Source organism: Alnus glutinosa, chromosome 7 (genome assembly GCF_958979055.1).
Source record: "Alnus glutinosa chromosome 7, dhAlnGlut1.1, whole genome shotgun sequence".
Lineage (NCBI taxonomy): Eukaryota > Viridiplantae > Streptophyta > Magnoliopsida > Fagales > Betulaceae > Alnus > Alnus glutinosa.
Window position 1 is genome coordinate 20,112,070 of NC_084892.1, and position 20,702 is coordinate 20,132,771.

The 20,702-nt window shown below is 39.0% G+C and overlaps 1 long non-coding RNA gene across 2 annotated transcripts; it reads left to right on the forward strand.

Annotated features, from left to right (window-relative positions):
* The first annotated feature begins 2,077 nt into the window (after positions 1-2,077).
* On the forward strand, positions 2,078-17,316 carry LOC133872273 (uncharacterized). 2 transcript variants are annotated; one of them, XR_009900996.1, is made up of 5 exons: positions 2,078-2,385; positions 2,535-2,616; positions 6,874-6,932; positions 16,945-17,005; positions 17,172-17,316. It is a non-coding gene; the product is annotated as an uncharacterized LOC133872273 (long non-coding RNA). The 2 variants fall into 2 exon arrangements; XR_009900997.1 differs by lacking the exons at positions 2,078-2,385; positions 2,535-2,616 and adding an exon at positions 3,390-3,447.
* Positions 17,317-20,702: the final 3,386 nt, after the last annotated feature.

A 20,702-nucleotide genomic window follows, 5' to 3' on the forward strand; every position in this document is an offset into this window, starting at 1 on the left:
GTCTACCCCTCCTTGGAGGCCACCCTCTACCGTCAATGCGGCCTCACTACAAGAAATTTGATCATTAGCGGCTACATTATTAGCGGCCAACGCATAGTGGTCACTAATGATTAAATTATTAGCAACCACAATTAGGTGGCCGCTAAAAATGCACGCTAATAATACACTATTAGCGGCCACCTAATTGTGGCCGCTAAAAATGGAAGCTAATACACAAAAATATTAATATTAGCATCGAAATTCAGATCGCCGCTAATAAGTGGTCGTTAATAACTTGGCAGGAGTCGGCAGAAAATTCCAGGAAGCTATTAGCGGCGAGATATTGTCGCCGCTAATAATTTATAAGTGGCCGCTAATAATATTTTGATGTCGATATTTTAATAAAAAAAGTGATCATTATTAGCGGCCAATTTTATAAGTGGCCGCTAATGGTTTTTTTAAAATTTAGTTCTACTTTTACAAACACAAGTTTACAAACTGATGTGACCTTTTAAATAAAGACTAAAATGGCCTCATCTGTTTTATATATATATATATATATATATATATATATACAGCTTAGAAAAAAAAAAAAAATTCTTTTAGTGTATTTTTTGTAAAGTTTTTTTATTATATATGGACCATTCTATTCAATTTTTAGTAAAGATTCAATTTTTACATCTAAATTATTTGGTTGTTGAACAATTAATTTTAAACTATCATTTGTTATACAAAATCAAAGGGTCTTGTCGTTTCTCCCCTATCTATGGAAGGTTATTTTCGTTTTTTCTCACAAAGTCTAGGTACAGCCATAAGTTGCGGAATGTTGAGGATTTTTATATTTCCGTTGACTCCAACTTTATCTTGCATTGGTGCTCAATACTAAAATTATTGAAGTCACTAATTAATTGATGGCAGCTCAAAATACAATTTTGAAGAAAATGACAAGATCCAATTCCTTGCTTGTGATTAACCGTGATATAACATGCTTTGGATTTTTTAATCATCTTGGTGCTTTAGTCTCATTGATCGTGGTAAGATCGAACTTGACACAATTGAAGGTTTGATCGAATATCTAATTCATCTTAGTGCATCGGTTCAATCTATTGTGATACAAATGTTCGATCAATCAAACTTGACACAGTTATCTGTTCGATCTAACGTGCGATCGATCATGATAGGTTCATAGGATCGATAGAATCATCAAATCGATATTGGTCTATTACTCTGATCGATCCTAGTGCATTAGTCTAATCGATCATAATACGATCAAATGATCGATCAAACTTGACACAATTTAAGGTTTGATCGAATATCTAATTCATCCTAGTGCATCAGTTCGACCTATTGTGATATGAATGTTTGATCAATCAAACTTGACACAGTTATCGGTTTGATCTAACGTGCAATCGATCATGATAGGATTATAGGATCGATAGAATCATCCAATCGATCATGGTTTATTACTCTAATCGATCCTAGTACATTAATCTAATCAATCTTGATACGACAAATGATCGATCAAACTTGACACAATTGAAGGTTTGATCGAATATCTAATTCAAAATAATACATTGGTCCGATCTATTATAATACGAAATCGATCAATCAAACTTGACACAGTTATTTGTTTGATCTAATGTGCAATTGATCATAATACTTATAAACCAAGATATATATATATATATATATATGTGTTAATTTTTATTTGAACAGTATATATGTTAATATTGATTACATGCATATATACAAATTATAAGATTATATATGTAGTTATTAAGAAAAGGAAATTTAAAACTAGTTTTTAAATTTTATTGAACAATTTTTAAATTTTTAATATTTTATTTTATTTTATTTTATTTATTTTTTTATAATTTGGGATTGTCGCCGCAGATAATATGTCATTAGCGGCATCGGCAGTCGCTGCTAATATAAAAACGATGTTGTTTTTGTCCAATTTTTCGCTCAAATTGGTGCGACTTATGAATTTTAGCGAAATTTTTTCTTCTTCTAATCTCTCGCCCCTCTTCCTTTACTTTCCCTGAATCCCTAAACACCCTCCCCCATACACTCAACCCCCTCCCCCCAACGCCTCTCTCTCTCTCTCTCGCTTAGCGTCGCCGGCCGTCCCTCTCCAAGCCTGTTCTGTCTTCGACAGTTTCTCTCCGGCTGTCTCTCTCTCCAGTGTTCTCCGTCGATCTTATTCTCTCTCTCTCTCTCTCTGCGCATTTTGATGGAATTGAAATCTCGATGTAACCAGGAAACGAAAAGGAAGAGGAAAATCTGAGAGGTTCCTTCGTTTCTGTCATCCACTTACTCTCTCTCTCTCTCTCTCTCTCTCTCTCTCTCTCTCTGTAAGATTTTTAAAAAGTGGGCTTTCTAGGCACGATGGATCTTATGGAAAAGGTGAGGTTTTAGAGTAATTATACACTTCAATGTTTTCCTTGGAGAAAAAAAAGGAGCTTCAATGTTTCATTTCTTGGCTTATTATTTGTGATTCTTTGGCTTATTTCTTTAGTATAAGTTTGCGATACCCATAATTTGTTATGATTTAGGAATCATTGTGCGTGGGTATGATGAGTGAGAACAGTAAGTGCTCCTTTGATTGCAAGACCACAAAGACCCCCTTGTGGAGAGGTGAGCCCGTTGGACCCAAGGTGATTTTCCCCTCCACCACTCTTTTGATTTTCATGGTTTTTGTAAGGGTTTTTCTTAAGGAAAGGTAAAATGGCAAACTAAAATGAGGATAACTGGTACTGAATATTGAGGAGGGCTCTTAGAGAGGCCCGATCTCTCGAATTACAATGGAAATACTCTGGATTCTCGTCTGCTTTGCTGACTACCCTCCCCCATCCTTTAATAGGCCAAGCGGTTAGAATATATTCTAACCGATTGCCAGCTCTCCCTCCAATTACACGACTAAAGGAATAAAATGAAAAGATGCTTCTAGGCACCGTTACATGGCTAAAACAGTAAATAACATAGATGAGGTGGACTTATTCTAGAAGCTAGGTGAATATCCCCTCTGCAACGTAATTCCTTCCATTTCCATGGGCTGCCTCTCTTCTGTTACTATGGGCTGCTGCTGTCCAAGGAGTATTCCTAGTTGACCCATCCAGCAGGCGCATAACAGTTTTTCATTCTTTTTCTTCCGATAGTTGATATCTTCGTGGGGGTTTGTGATTTTTAGTAGTTGAGCTTTTTTTTTTTTTGAACTTTTTTCTTTGACTTGGTATTGGAATTTTGATGAATGGGTTCCTCTTTTTTGTCACCGTCTTTTATATTAACATTTTCTTTCAAACGTAAATCACCACCATCCAGTCGCTTATACTCTGTTCATTTTTTTTTTCTTCAATTTTTTATTTTATGGTTCTTTCTTCTGTTTTCTGTTTTTCCGGTCACTGTTTGCTTCTCTCTCTCTCTCCATATGTGCATTTTTATGGAAGTTCTTTTAAGTTTCAATGCAAGGTAACGTGTGGTTCAGTTTTAACTCTTGTTAACTTACCAGTTTGCTTTGGAAATTTTTGTTAGAGAATATATTGATACCGTATATTACGGTACTCTCCATATAAATGTTAGAGAATATAATGATGCCGTATATTACGGTACTCTCCATATATTGTAGGATTTAAATTAATCCTCATTAATTGTAATTGATTATAATCAAATCAGATTTGAATACATTCAATTCTGATTTGATTATATTGTCCTTACATACCATTTTGTATTCTCTATATCCCTATAAATAGGGATCATTTGTATTGTAAATTAACCAAGCAATAAGAGTATAATGTAGCCTTAGGGCTTTATCCTGTGGACGTAGGTCATTGACCGAACCACGTAAAATTTCTTCTCTATCTTCTTTTATTATTCCGCATTTTATTTATTTTAGGCTTTAGATTTCTTTCATGGTATCAGAGCCAAAGGTCTTGAGTTCGAACCTTGACTCCGTTATTTACCTCCCATTTCAATTAAATATTTCACGTGTTGGGCATCACCTATTAAAAGGAAGTCTAGGCCCACACGTGAGGGGAAATGTTAAAGTATTGATTAAGTGATTAAATTTACTTCTTCCTATCAGCTTAAGCTTTTGGGACAAGTGGTGATTTAACATGGTATTAGAGCTATAGGCTAACGCCAATGTTCGATCCAATGGTCCTGTGATTTATTTATCTTGTTTTTCATTTTCTCGTATTTTAGTTTTCTTATAGTCAATGCTTTGCAAATCTCATCCCCATAGATATTGCAGTGTATTTGACGAAAAAAAAAAAAAAAAGAGGAAATTTTGTTATTAGGAGATTTCGTACTGTTCCTGAGAAAAAAAAAATGCATTTTGGTTTTGGGGAGATTACTGTTCCTGAGAAAAGAAAAGAAAAAAGAAAAAAAAAAAATTTCCGTGTGTTTTCACGGTGGGTGTTTGTAGATTGACTCTTTGTTGATCCTAGTTGGTGTCACCGGCAAGTTCTCATCTGCTCCGGCAGTTTCAGATCGTTTGAGGCCGCGTCTGGTTGTCTCCGTCGAGTTTCTGGCGGTTCTGTTGTGTTCACCGGCGACGTTTGGCCATTAAATGGTGTTTTCATGGTTGTTAGCGGCTTTTGTGGTATTTTGATATTTTTTGCCAACTTTTGAGTTGTCCGGTGATGTTCCAGGCGATATGTGGTGTTCTCCGGCGAGATTAAGTCCTGCCGGCAAGTTTTTGACAGGTCTTAGGCGAGTTGTTGGAGACAGAGGTCTCCGTTTGGTTACAGATGCAACGAAGGAAGAAAAAAAAAATCATTAAAAAGAGGCCAAGTTGCCCATATTATTTTGGCCCTTTGTTGGCTCCTTATTTTGGTCATTGACCCATATTATTTTAGCCTATAGTTGGCCCCATATATTTTTAGCTCCTGTGGTATTGTTTCAAAACCAGGCCCATTTCAGCTCATTGTTGGCTTTTATATTTGGCTCATAGTTAGCCCATTATTTGTATTTTGGCATTTGTGGTCTTATTTTAAGCTCATGCCTATTTAGCCTCCAGTTGGCTCGAAAAAGAAGAAAGAGGAAGACGAAGAAGCAAAAGAAGGAAGACGAAGAAGAAGAAGAAGAAGGAGGTAGACGAATAAGCAGAAGAAGGAAGACGAAGAAGAAGAAGAAGAAGAAATATATTCTCTATACTGGGTTATATACGACCCAACATAAAAAAAATAAAATAAAATAAAAAATAAAACTCAAGATTTCAGAATCTTCCACATTGAATTTGCAGGGGGATGTTAGAGAATATATTGATACCGTATATTACGGTACTCTCCATATAGATGTTAGAGAATATAATGATGCCGTATATTACGGTACTCTCCATATATTGTAGGATTTAAATTAATCCTCATTAATTGTAATTGATTATAATCAAATCAGATTTGAATACATTCAATTCTGATTTGATTATATTGTCCTTACATACCATTTTGTATTCTCTATATCCCTATAAATAGGGATCATTTGTATTGTAAATTAACCAAGCAATAAGAGTATAATGTAGCCTTAGGGCTTTATCCTATGGACGTAGGTCATTGACCGAACTACGTAAAATTTCTTGTCTATCTTATTTTATTATTCCACATTTTATTTCTTTTAGGCTTTAGATTTCTTTCAATTTTATGTTTCTGCTAGTTGTTAATGAGGGGCTATCATGAATTGAGGTGGAAATTAACCTCAATTGTGGAGTTAGCTTTGGTGTTTTCGTTGTTGTTTTTTTTTTTTTTTCCCTAAACTAATCCTGGGGATTTATGTGCATTTTGAGTAGTAACCTATTGTATTCCGAAAGAAAATAAGGAATAAGATGAAGAAATAGAAGATATGGGAATGCTTTTAATAATAAGAATAGAAATGATTGATTTAAATTAAGTTGTATATAACTAGATTAGTACTCAATTAGATCTTTTGGATAGTCCAGGATGAAACGTCTATTTGTTATAAATGGCTTGATGCTCCAATCCATTTTGCTTTATCATAATATCTCATCTAAAAAAAAAGAAAAAGTCGGCAAAGGGTTTTTAGTAGCATCCAATTATATGCCTTTCAATTTGCTGTCATTTAGTTTTTAGGTATGTTGTGATATTGGTGTGCTAGTTGGTGCTGCTGCATCAGATTCTTGATGAAGTGTGGAACATTTTGCTCTGCACTTGTAATTTTTGATCTAAGAAGAGTTTACTTTGATAATGTAGATGGTGCGGAAGTTTGAGAACATGCTGTGTTCTTTATTTTCTACTTACATAAAATATAAACCTGATTGTATGTATAGATGCTTTAGGATGTTTCTAGAGATGTGCATTTTTAGAATAATTTTCTTGAAACCGTTGGTGGAGATGAGACCTATTTTTTGCATCTAATTTACTTGCTTCATTAGTGGAAGTGTTTCTCAAACATGCCTTTCTGCTTCAAATTTGGTCATCCTGAAAGCTTTAGTGGTGTGTTTAGCATATGAAAACCATTGGGAGATATGGTTTGTAGTACTGAATTTTTTTATCAATCTTATTATTCTGGCTTGTTGCCTCTTTTACATGTGGTTTCGTGGTTCACTAACTGATTGTCCACAAGCAGTTATGGGCTTTTTATATGTCTTTCCATAGGGTTTATCGTTGGGATTGTTGTGCAAATTTTCCATAAGTAGCTATTTGTCCAATGATTTTTAAACTTTAGGAAGAATGCATGCAAATCACTTGGGAGAGTTTCAGGGATTTGAGTATTGGAAGAGTAAGGGGTGAATCCAAGGATAATGATTGTCAAGCATCATTGCAGAATCATATTGTATTGACAAAGTTTTAATGTATTGTTCATAGCTTTTTATTGTATTGTTGGTAGATTTTTTGGATATGTTGGTTGATTCTAAATTTTGGTTGGATTGCATGTAGCCAGGTTCTGTTGTGTCTTTGAAGAAAAATACAAGAGGAGAGATTGTTGCAGAACTAGAAGAGGTATGCTTTGTATTCATTTTGGCATTAGTAACTCATCTAACCATTTCCTGAACAAAAAATATCCATTATGACTATATTTTATATAATCTCTATCTGTGGATCTTTTTTCTTGACCGGCTACTTCTTCTATTGCATTTGCATTTTTCAAGTGTTGTCTTACTAGTAATAAGTATAGTTGTTCATAGTATAATATCAATTATCTTAATATCAGACCCTTATTGCTATTATTGTGATTTAAAGTGGGAGGATTTGCTTTTACTACACATATTATAAGTGGTGGTTTTGCTAGGTGTTGGTACAGTTTCCGGTACGGTGACGTGTCGCCTTGTAATTCGTTGCCTTCCTCGATGTTCGTTCTCCTCGTAATCTGCAAAATAACAAACGGCTCGTCGGGGGTGCCGACCGGACCCCCACTCCGATGCCTAAGTCAGTTCAAACTTATTTTCTGGAGAATATCAGTAATCTCAAGAGTTTAGAGAATCTGTTCGTTATCAATACCTGACGTAGTAGTCTTATTTATAGGCTCACAGTTCACAGTTATAAAACTGCTAGAGTGCTTGGAGCATAATCTAATTAGGAGTCTGAGTCCTAGATCACATAGTCTTGAACCTTGTCTTTCTAATTAGGAGTCTGAGTCCTAGATCACATAGAATTCAAATTGGGTAATAGAGTCCAAACTGGATATGACACTTTCTTTAGCTAATGTCATTCTATTAGGTACCTTATCCCATATTTGATGGGATAGAAGTCTATCTTGATATATTTTGAATATCCGTCTTTTTGGAGATAACCAATGGTCTTGTACTTGGGTCTGATCTGGCCGGGCCAACCCGATGGGCTCGGCCCCCGATACTACCTTAGGCCCACATGTCTTTGGTGTTAATTTTATCCCCAACAGTTACCCCCCTAATTCTCTTATTTGAATTTAGAATGTAAGAGAATTAAATACCTCAATTTCTGAATCTGGATCTTCCATAATCTGTATCTGACAATTACCGCCTCTTTCAAAGTAATTATGACGAATAATGCCTCGAATCTCTGGAAGGATTAGAATTCCTGCTCCTTGTCGATCTAGAATTGCTGTTAGAGTTCTAATCGAGCTCTAGAATTGATGTCAGAGTTCTAATTGGACTCTGATCCTTTATTAGACTTCTAATCTGATATCTTCTTAGACTTCTGATCTGATCCTTCTTCTTATCTGATTGGACCATAAGTCCTATCCTGATTTCCCTGAAGTAGTTGCTAAATGTTTATCTCCTCCTTGGATCGGGTTGAGTGGATCCAACTTGTGATCTCCCATAGTAATAATAGCAACTTCTCATAAATATCTTCTTCATAAATGCCTCCACATAATATTGTCGGTCAGGCCAAAGTTGTGAAGATGATCTTCTACTCTCGGTAGGAGATGGATCGGACTGATGTAGTTGATTTCACCAAGATTGTGGTGAAATGCCACTCTGAGATAACACTTTGCGTACGACTTTCCTGAGATCAAGGTTCTGTCTGACAAAAATGGTAAACCGTTGAAGAAAAGGCTTAACATACCCGAAGCTTCTTCATTGGTAGCGCTTCGTAGACCGCTTCCACAAAAATCTCTCTTGGGGGCTTCGGAGGCCCAGACTAGCACTGAGGCTTTGGTTGTCCGAGACTTATAACGACTAGGGGCTTCTGGTGGCTTGAGGTTTTGTGCTTGGCGTACTGAATCTTCTAATCTGAATACCATCTAGCTTGGTCTCACCTGTGAATATCTTTATTTTCGAACTTTGTAATGTTTGAATTCTTTGTTATGGAAAAACTTTCCATGACAAATCAATTCTCACTTATCCTCTAATAACTTGAACAAACAATCGGTTTGCGTAAGTTAACTCCGAGGAGAGTAAGAAAAATCTTTTGTTTCAAAAATCTTTTTGTTTTGAACTCCATGACTAGGAGAGAAAAAATCTTTTGTTTTAACCTCCGAGCTGAAGAGGGAAAAATCTTTTGTTTTGAACTCCGTGACTAGGAGAGAAAAATCTTACTTTGAGTTATCCTCCTTAACTTAAACAAACAATCGGTTTGTGTAAGTTATGACCGAGGAGGATATGAAAAAACCTTTTAGAAGCGATGAACTTACTTGGTTATTTTTTGTAGAGGTGATATCCCCGTATGGTTTGTTATAGGGGTTGTCTCCCCGTATCTTTGTTCGAGTTGCTCCTGAGAGATCTTAATTTAAGAGTTTGGGGTAGCTTCGGTGATTTTCCCTTTGTAGAAGCTTTAACTTTGTTGAGCTACCCCCCATAGCTTTAGTCCGCGACCGCGGGCTAAGTCGTTCGAGGCGGATAGTCAAATCCTCTTGGTATCCTGGACGATGGTGTAAAAGAGATCTCGGAATTCGGAGTGAGTCTTAGGGCTTCAACCTGTAAATACTTGAACTTTCCTTTTCAAATGTATCTTTTCTTTTTCATGTAAAACTTTTTTTGTAATGAACAAAATTTCAATGTTAATGAATGGAAGTCTCGAACTTTTTGACTTTCACTTTCCTTATCTTATTAGCCGTAGAACCTCATAATTTTTCAAACTGAATTGAACATCTTTACCTGGAAAAAGTTTAAAGTTTCTCACTCAAAAAGTTCTTCCGAGACATATCTCGGTTTCTTTAAATCTTACTTGATGATTTTTTAAAGAGGTTTTATCCTCATACCTTCCTGAAGTTTCTCCTTCCTGAAACTTTATCATTCTGAAGCTTTGTCATCCTAAAGCTTTGTCGTTCTGAAGCTTTGTCGTTCTGAAACTTTATCTCCCTGAACCTTTTCCTTTCTGAAGATCTGTCTTTCTAAACCTTTACCTTCCTATTTGTTTTAATGAGCTACCCCCCATAACTTTAGTCTGCGACCGCAGGTTAAGTCGTTCGAGGTGGGTATTCAGATGGACGCTGATGCAGCTTGATCATCTTTAGAGAAGTTTGATGAAGAAGTGCTTCCATTCTGTCTCGGACTGCTGCTTTATTCTTAGCAGAGATTAATCGATACCTGGGGATTGTCTGTTCTTCCTTGCTCTCGGTGTTGGATAGACCGAGAGACTTTTTCTTTTTCTGCTCTCGGTGTTGGATTAACCGAGAGGCTTTTCCTGCTCTCGGTGTTGGTTAGACCGAGAGACTTTTTCTTTTTCTGCTTTCGGTGTTGGACTAACCGAGAGGCTTTTCTTGCTCTCGGTGTTGGACTAACCGAGAGGCTTTTCCTGCTCTCGGTGTTGGACTAACCGAGAGACTTTTCCTGCTCTCGGTGTTGGATAGACCGAGAGGCTTTTCCTGCTCTCGGTGTTGGACTAACCGAGAGGCTTTTCCTGCTCTCGGTGTTGGACTAACCGAGAGGCTTTTCCTACTCTCGGTGTTGGATAGACCGAGAGACTTTTCCTGCTCTCGGTGTTGGATAGACCGAGAGGCTTTTCCTGCTCTCGGTGTTGGATAGACCGAGAGACTTTTCCTGCTCTCGGTGTTGGACTAACCGAGAGGCTTTTCCTGCTCTCGGTGTTGGATAGACCGAGAGACTTTTCCTACTCTCGGTGTTGGACTGACCGAGAGACTTTTCCTGCTCTCGGTGTTGACTGACCGAGAGACTTTTCTTGCTCTCGGTGTTGACTGACCGAGAGACTTTTCCTGCTCTCGGTGTTGGATAGACCGAGAGGCTTTTCCTGCTCTCGGTGTTGGATAGACCGAGAGACTTTTCCTGCTCTCAGTGTTGGACTAACCGAGAGGCTTTTCCTGCTCTCGGTGTTGGATAGACCGAGAGACTTTTCCTACTCTCGGTGTTGGACTAACCGAGAGGCTTTTCCTGCTCTCGGTGTTGGATAGACCGAGAGACTTTTCCTGCTCTCGGTGTTGACTGACCGAGAGACTTTTCCTGCTCTCGGTGTTGACTGACCGAGAGACTTTTCCTGGTCTCGGTGTTGGATAGACCGAGAGGCTTTTCCTGCTCTCGGTGTTGGATAGACCGAGAGACTTTTCCTGCTCTCGGTGTTGACTGACCGAGAGACTTTTCCTGCTCTCGGTGTTGACTGACCGAGAGACTTTTCCTGCTCTCGGTTTTGGACTAACCGAGAGACTTTTCCTGCTCTCGGTGTTGGATAGACCGAGGGACTTTTCCTGCTCTCGGTGTTGGATAGACCGAGAGGCTTTTCCTGCTCTCGGTGTTGGATAGACCGAGAGGCTTTTCCTGCTCTCGGTGTTGGATAGACCGAGAGACTTTTCCTGCTCTCGGTGTTGGACTAACCGAGAGGCTTTTCCTGCTCTCGGTGTTGGATAGACCGAGAGACTTTTCCTGCTCTCGGTGTTGGACTGACCGAGAGACTTTTCCTGCTCTCGGTGTTGACTGACCGAGAGACTTTTCCTGCTCTCGGTGTTGACTGACCGAGAGACTTTTCCTGCTCTCGGTTTTGGACTAACCGAGAGACTTTTCCTGCTCTCGGTGTTGGACTGACCGAGAGACTTTTCCTGTTTAATTTGTTGTAGGGGTTGTCTCCCCGTATCTTTTCTGCAAAAAGGGTTAACGAAGCACTGCATATCCTAAAACAAAATAGCAGAATGCACAGTAGCACCATATATTCTTTTTATCCGTCGGGATGATTTTGTAATCCTTTCACTCACGACAGGAGTGAAGCCTCAACACATGAGTCTATTTTATCAAAATATATATATATTTCGGCAAAGCGTACAAGTGCATTTATATATATATTTTTTCCTGGTTGGTAAAAACCAACATTTATCCATAAATCATGTTTGTAAAAGAAGAGTATGAACTTATCTGGTGAATTCGATGAAGATGAATCGTCTTACTTAGAGTTCCTTATCTTGCACGCCACTCGATATGGGGCTCTTTGGGAGAGTTCCTCAAGCTGGACCTTTGGTTCGGATTGGTTCTTCGGCATGTGACTGTGCACTTTGGAGGATGGCAAATTTGGAGGGGTCCTCAAAGTGTGCTATTTGGAACTAGGAGCTCGGGCATAGTCTCCTCGGGATAGTACCCTCGGAATAATACTCTCGGTATGTGTCATCTCGGTACATACTTTTTGCCTCGGTAGAATACCCTCGGATCAAACTTCTCGGATTATACTTTCTTCTCGGTATATCACCTCGGATCTAACTTTTCACCTTGGTAAAACATCTCGGATCTAACTTCTCGCCTCGATAAAACACCTCGGATCTAACTTTCAGCCTCAATAAATGACCTCGGATCTAACTTTCAGCCTCAATAAATGACCTCGGATCTAACTTTCAGCCTCAATAAATCACCTCGGATCTAACTTTCAGCCTCAATAAATCACCTCGGATCTAACTTTCAGCCTCAATAAATCACCTCGGATCTAACTTTCAGCCTCAATAAAACACCTCGGATCTAACTTTCAGCCTCAATAAATCACCTCGGATCTAACTTTCAGCCTCAATAAAACACCTCGGATCTAACTTTCTCAGAGTATACTAACCTCCATACATACTCCCTTTTTCTCCTTCTTTTTCCTTTCTTTTTGTCATACATCCTGAAGGGCCCACTCGGGTCTTTCATTTGACGTAAAAACATATATACATTTTTCTTTCCGGGTCCGCCATCGGCTCACTGGCCCCACCATTTCCACCATTGACAATGACTAAGGAATTCAACGATATTGTCTTCCAATTCAAGCTCAACACGGACCTCAAGTAAAGTGATTGCATGCAAGATCCAGCAGCAAAGCCAAGGCCAGTTGGTATCCAATGCAGAAAATGAAGGTTCGAGACAAATGGTCTCGGGACAAATGAGTGTGCACTTCTCGGGTGGAGCTCCAGAAGGGCAGTCTTCTCAGAATGATGTCTTATAGCACTTAGTCAACAGCCCCTAGCAATACAGATGTTCTCCTGCCACACTTCTTTTACTTCTATCAATTGCCCAAAATTTACGAGGATCACGAGACGAGGCTGGGCTTTTTGGACCCATAGATGAATAAATACATCCAGCCAAGATTACCCATTAGAGGAAACTTTCTCCCTATCGCTACAAGACTCAGCAAGAATCAACCCCTGTGAAGTGTGAACTGCATCAGAAATCGGAGCTACTGAACCAGCTCAACGATTTAATGGGGAATCTCCAGTTGTTTTGTGCTAGGATCTGTTTGAGCATCAACTATCAATCTGTGCCGAGGGCTTTCAAGCTGGGCAAGAACAAGGCCGTGGAACACTACGAATCTAATGGCCGTATCAAGAATGTCGATGGCACCGACCAGGGAAGAACCGGAGTGTAGCTGAGCTAGGGACGAGAACTAGCTGTTTCTGGGTCGAACTACTGTGACAGTGGAGGGTCATCGCTGCCCCTGAGGTCCGAGTCCTTGGGAGTCCAGAATCTTCCGGGTGAGTCTCTCTGTTGCCGTTATCTCGGAAGTTCACATCAGTCTCACTGTTGTGATGAGCCTCGGGGGTCTTGACCGCACCCCACTCTCTGTTCTGGACGTTGGCTGAACCTCCGAGACAAAGCTTGGGCGATGGACTGGCCGCTTTCAATTTCTCTAATCTGCACCTATGGAAACCACGACTCAGTAATTGGTGGTCACTGGGTCGGAGGAGAGGATCCGAATTCTTGGTCCAACCGATCCGGGTTGGGCCTCTTTACTTTCAGCTTTTCTGCACACCGGTCTTCCCTTCTCTGACGTCTTTCTTTCCTTGAAGTGTCTCTTTGTTGCCGCTGCTTCGGAAGTCCGGAATCTTCTAGCCAGCATCGCTCTGTGGATCGTGTCACCGGGGCTCTCAGTGGTTTCGGAGTCAGCAGGGAGGATCCAAAGCTGGACTTTCACGGTGGCGAATCCCCCATTGGAGAGGATCTGAACTTGAACTGAAATGAGCCAGAGTGGATCTTCCCTTGACGAGGGTCTGGAGCTCGTACCCAGCTTTTTCTTCAAAGAAGAAAGCAAGAACCGGATCGGGTCCGTTCATCAGGGAAGAAACCATAGCCGGACTGGGTTGGACATACCTGTCGGTGTTTTTTTTTTTTTTTTTTTTTTTTTTTTTTTTTTGTGTGTGTGTGTCGACTCCTTTCTTCCTCTTGACCCATCTTCTTCCTTTTCGGTTGAATTTTCTGGAGGTTGGAGGTTTGACTTGGACGAAATATCTGGAGCCTTATACATCACTTGGTCTTTTCTTTTTGATGTAGCCGCCGGGACAAACAACCCATAGACTCGGGTGTTTTTTTTTTTTTTTTTTTTTTTTTTTTTTTTTTTTGGGCCAACTCCTCTTTTCTTCTCTTTGTATTTCAACCTCGTTGGAGGATGCCTGACCACAACAGAAGCACACCAAATAGAACGCTTCGTGGCTCCATGGTACCTCTTCATATAATCCACAATTGCAAAGGCACCTGATCTACTGTCTCTGCAATCAAAGAGAAACCCCCGAAGCAAGAGTCGAACAAGAAGATGGCCAATTTGATGCCAATACTTAGAGTATATGAATTAGACAAATAATAAGTTTGTGTCTCAGGGAGATTGATAAACCAAGGGTAATAAAAACTCATCTTCTCCTGTCCAACGTTCGTGGAAGAACCGGTTCTAGCCAACTCAAAGGCCGGTTGTTGAGGATCTACTGTCGCCTCGGTAGTTCACATTACCGGGGCTTTCGATGGTCACAGAGTCGGTGGGAGTGGATCCAGAGCTGTACCTTCGCGGTGGCGAATCCTTCTTCTCCTGACTCGGCATCTCCGGCGAAGTGAGGATCTCCATCTGGTTTTCTGGATTCTGGTGGAAAGCCGAAGAAGAAGCCAAGAACCGGACTGGGTTGGCTTCTCCCCTTTTTTTTTGTATTTTTTGTTTGTTTGGGCCAACCCATTGGAAAGAGTTGGACTAGGCCCAATCCCTCAAGCCTTATTTATTTATTTATTTATTTATTTTTATTTTTTTTGGGGGAAAGAAGCAACGATGCTTTTTTTTAGGAATAAAATTGGACCCACTATGAATTTGTATTAGCACACCCATGTAAAATTGTTACCTCTGAGCGCGGATCTAGATGATACCACATCTGTATACCGCCAGCACCGATTTGGTGTGATTAGATTCTGATCTGAGATTTCAAACTTGATTTGATCACGTAGTCACCGTTGCGGATTTATTTTTTTGCAAGAAGCGATTCGTCGTTTCCCACAGACGGCGCCAAACTGTTGGTACAGTTTCCGGTACGGTGACATGTCGCCTTGTAATTCGTTGCCTTCCTCGATGTTCGTTCTCCTCGTAATCTGCAAAATAACAAACGGCTCGTCGGGGGTGCCGACCGGACCCCCACTCCGATGCCTAAGTCAGTTCAAACTTATTTTCTGGAGAATATCAGTAATCTCAAGAGTTCAGAGAATCTGTTCGTTATCAATACCTGACGTAGTAGTCTTATTTATAGGCTCACAGTTCACAGTTATAAAACTGCTAGAGTGCTTGGAGCATAATCTAATTAGGAGTCTGAGTCCTAGATCACATAGTCTTGAACCTTGTCTTTCTAATTAGGAGTCTGAGTCCTAGATCACATAGAATTCAAATTGGGTAATAGAGTCCAAACTGGATATGACACTCTCTTTAGCTAATGTCATTCTATTATGTACCTTATCCCATATTTGATGGGATAGAAGTCTATCTTGATATATTTTGAATATCCGTCTTTTTGGAGATAACCAATGGTCTTGTACTTGGGTCTGATCTGGCGGGGCCAACCCGATGGGCTCGGCCCCCGATACTACCTTAGGCCCACATGTCTTTGGTGTTAATTTTATCCCCAACACTAGGCAAAAATCGCAGCACTCTCCTTCAAAAGTTTAGCCCCTTTAAACTACTGCCATGTTGATGATGGGCTGGAGGGTGGGACATTTCCTTCTAAGCCTTAATATTTGGGCTAGATTGAAGAACATGGATTTTCTTTTGTTTTATTTTTTTGTTTTCTTGTTTTTTTCTTTATTGCTTTTATTCTTTTCTTTTACAATTTACTTAATCAGTGATTTTATTGCTGGAATGCCTGGTAGGTTTTTTGTTAGTGTTCAAGAATCTGATTCAGATGATGACTTTAGTAGTGATTTGAAGAATTTAATCTTGCTTTGTGCCCACTTATTCTGGATCCAGTTTACTTAAACCAAAAAATGTTTGTCTCTAGTGAGTTTTTTAGCATAATAACTTTGTGAAGAGTGATGGAAGAAGCCTCACTCTGCCTCCCACATTGATGAATAGAACAGCTGACGTGAAGAGTTTTGAAGAATAGAAATGTTTTATTATAATGGTGGCAATCAATTTTGCCTTTGCTGTTGTGAATATTCTTCTCAAGAAAGACCTTGAGGATGGAATTAATCATTTGGTCCTTGTTACATACTGGCTGTCAATTTATATCATGTTCTTAGCTCCAATCGACTACTTTTTGGAAAGGTAGGAAATCCTAAAACCTCAGTTTAGTTATTTTGCTGTTTTGGAAACTCTTTATTTGTTCTTGTATTTTTCTTTAAATCGTTGGTCTCATATCAGTTTCTTTGCACATCTAAGTGCAAACTACAATAATACTTCGGTATTATGAATGAGACAGTATGTTTAAGCCTTTTGGTATGTGAGTTGAGCTGCAGATCCTAGGCTAAGAAATGGCCTTGGTCATACGGCTTCAATCTCTTCACTCTATTTTAGTTTTTGTTTAAGGTTATTATTTTTGTTAGTTTTGGTTGTAACTATGGTTTAGGATCATATTTATTTAGGGGCTTTGTGAGGTTGATTAAAACAGTGACTTCTTTTGCTATAACTACCAGGGAAAACTGAAATATGCCCTATTGGCTGAAATGTATCTTGGAAAACAATCTTTTCTTTTTTTTCTTTTTTTTTCTTTTTTTTTTTTTTCTTTTCTTTTCTTTTCTTTTCTTTTTTGGGTTTCTGAATGAAAAAAAGAGGAGCTGAGATTTTTTTAGATTTTTTCTTAATTTTCCTTTTTCCTTTTTGTTCTGGCTTTTATTTTTCTTTCTTTTTTGTACTATACTGTTACGATCTTAAAGCTTATCACATTCATGTACAGGCCAACATGAAGTTCTTGCTTCAGGCCCAATTGAGGACTTGATAGCTCACCGTGAGCATAGGTAATTTAGCATCCCACATCCAGAGTTTTGTAGAATTAAATTTGTGTTTTAATAATATGCATTATTTGTCAAGAAATTAAATGTTAATGTTGTTTTTTCTTTAGTCTTCTTTGTAAGGATTTTGATTTTTGGAGAATTTCTAACTTACTGAAATTTTCAAATGCAGAATCAATTGAAGCACTGACAAATCTAGATTTAAGACTTGGAGCCTATACAAATCATGGTTGGTTAAATTTTTCCACGTAGAGATTTAATTAATGTAGTGAGGATGGGTGGATTTAAATTTATTACTATTATTATTATTATTCATTTTTTAATACTATTAGCGGCCACATATGTGTGGCCGCTAATACTATACTATTTTAACTATTGTATGTGGTCGCTAATAGTCTAGTATTAGTGGCGACTCTTATGCTCGGTTAATAAAAAATTGCGGCGAGTAAAATTATTTTTAGCAGCCACCAAGTTCGCTGCTATAAAACAATTATTAGCGGCGAGTAAAAAATGTGGCCGCTAATAGTCTTTAGCGTCGGACTATTAGCGGCCAAATTCGCTGGCCGCTAATAAGCAAATTTTTTGTAGTGCCTCTAGGGGAGGAGGGATGGCTTCTCATCCCTCCCTCATCCCTTTTTCTTTTTTTGGTCACGTCGTCTCCCTCAAGCGTAGTGTCCTGACTTCATTACCACCTCCTCCACCTCGTTAATCGCCTCCTCCACTATGTCGTTCGTCGACGCTACCAGAGTTCTTAGATCGAATTTCTTAAGCTCGATCTAATTTCCTCCGCCAGTTCCAATTTGCTATGCGCCTCTCCATTGTCTTCATCAGTGCTCCAACTTCCCATTGTAACGACTGTCAGCTAAGGGTGAAAATGCAGATTCAGACGCGGTTATTAGCAATATTCGTACCTGCATAATGTAGTTATCACTTTTAGATATTTGCATCCCTATAATGCGATCGCGATCCATATCCGCGCGGTTATTGCGGTTATTAAATGCGGTTATTATTCGCTATCCGCGTATGAGGTAATGAGCGTTTTGGATTACTATCTAAATCTATATGCAAGATTAAATAATGCGGTAATTGCTATATGCAAGCTTAAATAAATTAGGATTTCGTTTGTTACACAATTCACGACTATCAACCATAGATGATCAGTGTCTCATAGAGTAATTAAGATTTGGATTACCCAATGAAAAAAAAAAAGTAAATATAATGAGTTATTACTTTGAAATAATAGGTGAAAAAAACCTAATATAACTTAAAGGTTATAAATTTACTAAATTCAAAACGACATCTGTTGGTACAGTTTCCGGTACAGTGACGTGTTGCCTTGTGATTCGTTGCCTTCCTCGATGTTCGTTCTCCTCGTAATCTGCAAAATAACAAACGGCTCGTCGGGGGTGCCGACCGGACCCCCACTCCAATGCCTAAGTCAGTTCAAACTTATTTTTTGGAGAATATCAGTAATCTCAAGAGTTCAGTGAATCTGGTTTAATACCTGGCGTAGTAGTCTTATTTATAGGCTCACAGTTATAAAACTGCTAAAATACTTGGAGCATAATCTGATTAGGAGTCTGAGTCCTGGATTACATAGTCTTTAATTTTATCTTTCTAATTAGGAGTCTGAGTCCTAGATCACATGGTCTTGAGTCTTATCTTTCTAATTAGGAGTCTGAGTCCTAGATTACATGGTCTTAAGTCTTATCTTCATAGAATTCAAATTGGTTAGTAGAGTCCAAACTGGATATGACACTCTCTTTAGCTAATGTCATTCTATTAGGTACCTTATCCCATATTGGATGAGATAGAAGTCTATCTTGATATACTCGAGATATACGTCTTTTTGGAGATAACGAATGGTCTTATAAATTGGGTCTAATCTTGCTGGGCCGACCTGATGGGCTCGGCCCCCGATACTACCTTAGGCCCACATGTCTTTGGTGTTAATTTTATCCCCAACAGTTACCCCCCTAATTCTCTTATTTGGATTTAGAATGTAAGAGAATTAAATACCTCAATTTCTGAATCTGGATCTTCCATAATCTGTATCTGACAATTGCCGCCTCTTTCAAAGTAATTATGACGAATAATGCCTCGAATCTCTGGAAGGATTAGAATTCCTGCTCCTTGTCGATCTAGAATTGCTGTCAGAGTTCTAATCGAGCTCTAGAATTGATGTCAGAGTTCTAATTGGACTCTGATCCTTTATTAGACTTCTAATCTGATATCTTCTTAGACTTCTGATCTGATCCTTCTTCTTATCTGATTGGACCATAAGTCCTATCCTGATTTCCCTGAAGTAGTTGCTAAATGTTTATCTTCTCCTTGGATCGGGTTGAGTGGATCCAACTTGTGATCTGCCATAGTAATAATAGCAACTTCTCATAAATATCTTCTTCATAAATGCTTCCACATAATATTGTCGGTCGGGCCAAAGTTGTGAAGATGATCTTCTACTCTCGGTAGGAGATGGATCGGACTGATGTAGTTGATTTCACCAAGATTGTGGTGAAATGCCACTCTGAGATAACACTTTGCATACGACTTTCCTGAGATCAAGGTTCTGTCTGACAAAAATGGTAAACCGTTGAAGAAAAGGCTTAACATACCCGAAGCTTCTTCATCGGTAGCGCTTCGTAAACCGCTTCCACAAAAATCTCTCTTGGGGGCTTCGGAGGCCCAAACTAGCGCTAAGGCTTGGTTGTCCGAGACTTATAACGACTAGGGGCTTTTGGTGGCCCGAGGTTTTGTGCTTGGCGTACTGAATCTTCTAATCTGAATACCATCTAGCTTGGTCTCACATGTGAATATCTTTATTTTCGAACTTTGTAATGTTTGAATTCTTTGTTATGGAAAAACTTTCCATGACAAATCAATTCTCACTTATCCTCTAATAACTTGAACAAACAATCGGTTTGCGTAAGTTAACTCCGAGGAGGGTAAGAAAAATCTTTTGTTTCAACCTTTGAGCCAAAGAGGGAAAAATCTTTTGTTTTGAACTCCGTGACTAGGAGAGAAAAATCTTACTTTGAGTTATCCTCCTTAACTTAAACAAACAATCGGTTTGTGTAAGTTATGACCGAGGAGGATATGAAAAAATCTTTTAGAAGCGATGAACTTACTTGGTTATTTTTTGTAGAGGTGATATCCCCGCATGGTTTGTTATAGGGGTTGTCTCCCCGTATCTTTGTTCGAGTTGCTCCTGAGAGATCTTAATTTGAGAGTTTGGTGTAGCTTCGGTGATTTTTCCTTTGTAGAAGCTTTAACTTTGTTGAGCTACCCCCCATAGCTTTAGTCCGCGACCGCAGGCTAAGTCGTTCGAGGCGGATAGTCAAGTCCTCTTGGTATCCTGGACGATGGTGTAAAAGAGATCTCGGAGTTCGGAGTGAGTCTCAGGGCTTCAACCTGTAAATACTTGAATTGATGATTTTTTAAAGAGGTTTTATCCTCATACCTTCCTGAAGCTTTTCATTCCTGAAACTCTGTCTTTCTAAACCTTTACCTTCCTGTTTGTTTTCCTGAAGCTTTATCATCTTGAATCTTTATCTCCCTGGATCCTTCCTAAAGCTCTGGCATACTGAAGCTTTTTCTCCCTGAATCTTTATCATTCTGAAGTTTTACCTTCCTGTTTACCTTAATGAGCTACCCCCCATAACTTTAGTCTGCGATAGCAGGTTAAGTCGTTCGAGGTGGGTAG